Source organism: Mercenaria mercenaria, chromosome 2, assembly GCF_021730395.1.
Source record: "Mercenaria mercenaria strain notata chromosome 2, MADL_Memer_1, whole genome shotgun sequence".
NCBI classification, from domain to species: domain Eukaryota; kingdom Metazoa; phylum Mollusca; class Bivalvia; order Venerida; family Veneridae; genus Mercenaria; species Mercenaria mercenaria.
In genome coordinates this window covers 63,295,900-63,301,957 of record NC_069362.1, presented here as the reverse complement: position 1 = coordinate 63,301,957, position 6,058 = coordinate 63,295,900, and positions in this window count along the sequence as shown.

The window sequence follows — 6,058 nt, the reverse complement described above, 5'->3', positions numbered from 1 at the left end:
TCTACCCACCCCTCTGACCCGTGACATTCCGTGCAAAGCATAGTTGTAAATACATTACACTACTGACTAGTGCATAAAGTAAACCCAGTAGAGCTAATGCGGCTTAATAACTCCTTTACATCTTTTGACGATGTTTCAGCAAATAACTTTTATTTATGCCTATTTTCATGTCTGCCATCCATGAAGGGATTTTGAAATAGCTTGGCATAAATATTTTCCTTAATGAGACGACGTTTCATGCGTAAGACCCAGACCCCTAGCTCCAAGGTCAAGGTCACACTTGTCAAACCTAAATAGGGTCTGTTTCGTGTCCGGTTCGTAATTTTACCATTCATCAAGGGATTTTGAAATTACTTGGCATAAACGTTTATCATAATGAGAAGGCGTGTCATGCGCAAGACTTAGACCCCTAGGTTCAAGGCCAAGGTCACTCTTAGAGGTCAAATGTTAACAGGGTCTGTTTTTGTGTCCGGTCCATAACTCTGCCATCCATGAAGGGATTTTAAAATATCTTGGCATAAATGTTAATCATAATCAGACAACTGTAGCATTCTTGGGCACACTTCGGGGGCGTTTGTCACTAATAGTGACAGCTCTTGTTTGAGGCTCAGTTTTAAATACTAAGTATATTTTGAGAGTTATGTATACTTGTATTTTTCCCTATAAAATGTCAAGATCAGTTTAGGTTGTTTATTAAGTTACCTTAAAGACGCACCACAAAATAACTGTATTATTTTGTATTTCCATGATGGTAATTATACATTCTTTGCATGGAGAAAATGAGAAATAACAAGTATCTAGTTACAAACTGACAGTGACATATATTAGGCAAAAACAATGTGTTTAATGTCTAAATATATTATTAAATTAATGTATGTGCGTGAAATTAGCCAGAGCAGCCAGAGTAGCCAGAGTTCAGCCAGAGTTTAGCCAGAGAATTAAATTAATGTATGTGCGTGAAATTAGCCAGAGCAGCCAGAGTAGCCAGAGTTCAGCCAGAGTTTAGCCAGAGAAGTCAGAACTCTGGTTACTCTGGCTTGCCAGCCAGAGTAGCCAGAGTTCAGCCAGAGAAGTCAGAACTCTGGTTACTCTGGCTAATTTCACGCACATAATTAATGCAGTAGTATGCACGGTACTTGATGTATTAAGGCGAGTTTAGACCACACTTTGTTTCTACAGTGTAAGATAGTTATTATCCTATGTTTATAAAACTATTCTAAAAAGAGAAAGACTGAATAAGTTTGCAGATGAAGTTGCGAAAACACATTAATTCAAGGAGGGCCTAAATTGTCCACCTGTCATCTTGTAGAATAGCTGCATTATACCAGTATTATATGCACCACGTTCATGTGAAAGGAAAAAAGTTGGTCACTAGGTCGTGGTGGGTCTTTTATAGGCACTACTTCAAGTAATTTCTTGAATACTGATGGTTGAAAATAAATACCATAGCCTATTTATTAACTGTTAATGCGAATGCGATAATGTTACACACTGATAGCCACACGAGAACTTCATGCAGATATAGACTTATCATAGTACGCTTATGCGGAAAATATAAAATGGTAGTATTGGACTGGGAATTCATGGCATGCCCTACCCATAAAAAAAACGCAAACAGCATTGATACAAGAATGTGACATTTCCCTCATAAAGAAGATGTACACCTTTAAACTGTCCAGATAATAGAACAGTGGTTTTGAGAAGATTAAATGCTGCAAGTTATCAAAGGTTTTACACTTAGAAATAACAAGGCCTTGTGCTCTTCCTGCTAACAATGCTACTGTCTTAGCCACCATTTAACATGACACCAAAGTATTAACCTATGCTAGACATATGATCTGTTACAATACAATTGTTTGTTCTAAAATGAACTACATTTGTTCCATCGCTGCTAACAATCGCTTTGTTTTCAATACACCAAGTACTAAGAAAATCAGAATAATTTTGTAAATCACTTGCAGTTTCTGCTGTGTGAACAACATTATATGCATTAAGTAGAGTACTAATGGCATCGTCGATGATCTTTACCTCACATAGCAATGACCATGATCATGTTTTTAAAATAAAGAATGGTCAGTCCCCTGATTACATGGGTCATCATATCGTTAAACAGGATTCTGTTCACGCATACCAAACTAGATCTAGCCAAAATGGGTCATTTGTGCCACCGAAAGTTAAAGGTTTTGGTCTAAAGTCTTTTTCCTACTTGGGCTGCAAGTTATGGAACATGCTGCCTCCCCACATAAGACAATTGCCCAACATATCTAGTTTTAAAAGGGTGGTAAAGGACCACTTTCTTAACGATAAGCTTCGTTGCTGAACTTCTGTGTTCTTTCTGTTATCTAGTCCCTGGTTGTAATGCATTTTTTTAAGAAATTATTTTTACAATGTACTGTGATATTGATGTGATATTGGTGTCTATTTATTCATCAGTCTTTCGTTTAATTAAGAATCATAAATTGATTAGTTTGAGCAATTATAATTACATATGCATAACATATACGTTATTTTATAATAAATGAACTCAGTAATTTTTTTATATATATTCATGTTAATGTTTCATGCCTCTCTATGTCAGACCATTGGTACCAAGGACCACAATGAAAATAAGAGATTTTTTTTCTCTTTCTTGTGTCATCCTTGATATTGATGTGACTGACATAGTTCATAACACATTACTTCATATGACAACTTTTATATGTGATTATGAATTTTATTATATGCATGTATTGTAACTATGTTATGTTTGCTCAATCATCGAAATAAATCTATCTATCTATCTATCTATCTATCTATCTATCTACCAAGTCATTGATATATATGCTTGGGAAAAAACCAGCTTACCCACCATTTGTTATTTTGGCAATATCTTAATGAGTTCTGAAGTTACTTCTCTGAAACTTAGCATCCTCTTAGAACAATATGTTGCTGATGCAATTCCCAAATATCAACAAAATCAAATAATGCAATGACCTATTTTTATCCATTTGAAAAGTAAGAAAAAATCACTTAAATGGCTAGATTTTAAAGACTAGCGAAAAATGTTAGAAACAGTTACTAATAATATATGAATAATATCTAAATTTTCTTTAAAAGATGTACACCTCCGTAGTCTTATAGAGGATATTCACTCGTTTTCTAAAATAACTATTAATGTATATTTTTGTGACTTTTTAAACTTGGGTTGTGGTAGTAAAATGAATAAAATTATATCACTGCGTAATTTCAAGTTTTTAAAATTAATATATGCTATTGTTCACGGCGGCCAACACACGTCACTTTTTACTATCGTACACACGGTATGTGCGGCATTTTTGTACGTAAGTCAAGTTCCTTGTTACTTAATGGATTTTAATTTTCTAAAAGCGTCGATTCCATTACTATTCTACTGACATTATTTTCAGTTCTTTTTATATTAAATTCTGCGAAGTCATACGGAAATTATAAGCAACAACGTTACCTGAATCGAGCAATTTTCCCAGCGTGTACGATACTTAAAAGTCACGTGGATATCACCATGCTGCTTCAAACAAAAAAGGATTGGGGACAATAAGACCGCAGATCACTTCAATCAACGTAGATTCCAAACCATTTAGTCTTATACAAAATTGTTAATCGTTTTTGAATAAGTTTCAAATAACTTGATAAAATAAAAGATTCCAGAAAATGTATACGATGCTTGAACTATGTTACTTCTTAAATTTTCAGGTAACTTGAAAAAATAAAAGATTCCCGAGAATGTATACGATACTTGAACTATGATACTTCTTAAATATCATTTGCAAATGAAATACCTACCTCTCCTTAATACCTTATAGGTTACATGATACTGTTTTATAAAATTCTTCTTTATTTCATATAAAATAAACCATTTTGTTTACCGACATCATTTCCAGTACTTTTCGAGCATTTCAATGATATATAACCTAAGCTTATACAGCCCATTAGTTTAATACATCTACTTAAACAAAGAAATAATATTGAAAAGGAATGCTATTAAGAGCGCGTCATGAATAAGAATGCTTTCGCTTAAATATTTGAACAGAATTCAGGCTCCCTTTACTTTCTTTTGAATGCAATGTAAGCTTTGTTCTTGTTGTACAAGAGAAGCGCATACAAGCATGTTTGTAATCTGTATTTCATGTGCTAATAGACCCACTATAGTGCTCATTGTACCCATCAATATAGATGGGTTTACACTCGGCGCGATCCTTAGCAACGGAAGTAAAATTTCACGTGCGCACACTACGCAGGGCAAAAAGATATGACCGCACAACTACGTTAAAGTAATATCACATTTCAGTCTGTTCGATCAATAGGAGTCTGTACTATAATAAATTACCACTGCATGACAAAGAAAAATATAAATCTTTGCAGATCCACAACTGCCTTGCTCAAAATGAGATACTTCGCTAATGCGCATTATAACTGATAATTAGGAATTCATAATGAACAGGCAATAAACTATTTTTCAGCAATATTGTTCTTTCATCTCGACAAATTTAGGTTAAAGAAAAATGAGAAATTGATATTTAACCATAAATTTAAAAAGGTTATGTTTGTACTGACATTTCTTAACATGATCTGACAGAACTTACAATCTGCACAAATATCAGTTCATCCTTGTTTTCGTCAAGCTTCCTTATAAAAATACATTTAATTAAGCCAGAAAACTGGCGATTTTTCATCAACGACCTTGATATATAGCATCAAAATTCCATTTGTTTACTTTCTTTTATAAATGACACGAGGCTTGTGGGTGTAGGTTACATAAAACTATTTCTGGAAAAAGTACTTGCACAAGGCGGTAGTCGTATTAAATTCCTAAATAAGCGAATGTTTCCCAGTTCTCCCACGTATCATAGGTTTTTCTTATGTGTATTCTGCTGTTTTCTAACATAGTACTAAGACAATTGTCCTTGTAAATGCTGATTAAGCAGTTTTAATTCTTGAAAACTTAGACAAATTTTCGCATTTACAGTTGAAAATATAGTAACAGACTGTTGGATTTATTCTATCCATTTGCAATGATAACTCGAGTTCCATGACATTTTATGATTAGTCCAAATGCTTCTGAAGCCAGTGTGTCTAGACTAGGAACAAATTGCAGCCACCGTTGGTAAAATTCGCAGGTGGGTTTACCGACTTAAGTAGTAATGTTAAACAAAACAACATGATAAAGTATGAGCTAAGATATCTTTATCGTTAAACCCAATATAAACTAAAATCTAACAAGGTCCCCTTTTTATCTAACAACAAATCAGCACTACTGTTTGCGCCACTGAAATGGCTCAGTTATTCTTAGTAAAGTACTCTCTTTTCATCCAGATATACCATTACAAACTGTATTGTTTTAAGGTGTGATCTAAGTATATTCAATTTTTCAAGAATATCATGGAGTATTTTTTAACTTTCCATTATTTTATGTTTTTATTTACCTATTTGTGATATATAGGTGATTCTTTCAAACTGTTATACTTCTTGGTGAAAATAATTTCATTAAGGTTTACGTTCATGTTTACAAAATGCGTTATATGTAGTCTCTCTCACTGTAGTCTCTTGGACAGTACCATTAACTGTTAAACGGGTTGTATACAAAAAAACTGACTGTATGGCAAACAGTGCAAATTATGATCTACAGATTAAGCAGGTTGATCATGATCTACACAGTTCGCAAAAAGCAGAATCAAATGTGTCTAACATGATAAGGGTTTAACTTTAATCTGACATGTCTTCAATTTGTAGACTTATCACGCCTGAACATCGCCGAAGTTTCAGTAAAGTTGTAAAATAATTATTTGCACAAAAATTATACAAGAGGGCCAGGATGGCCCAAAGCCACATACCCAAGTGCCATTGCTATTTATGGCAAGGTGAAGGTCACTAAGACCAACTACACCACATAACTTAGTCGAAAATATCTTCGATGTTTCGCCCATTTTAACTTTATCGCATATCCTATTTTTTATTTCACCAAACCAAAGCCTATTAAGCATAATAAAAGTATAAGTCTTGACTTTTGATGTAGTGTTGCATGTGACATAGCAGTGAATGTGTG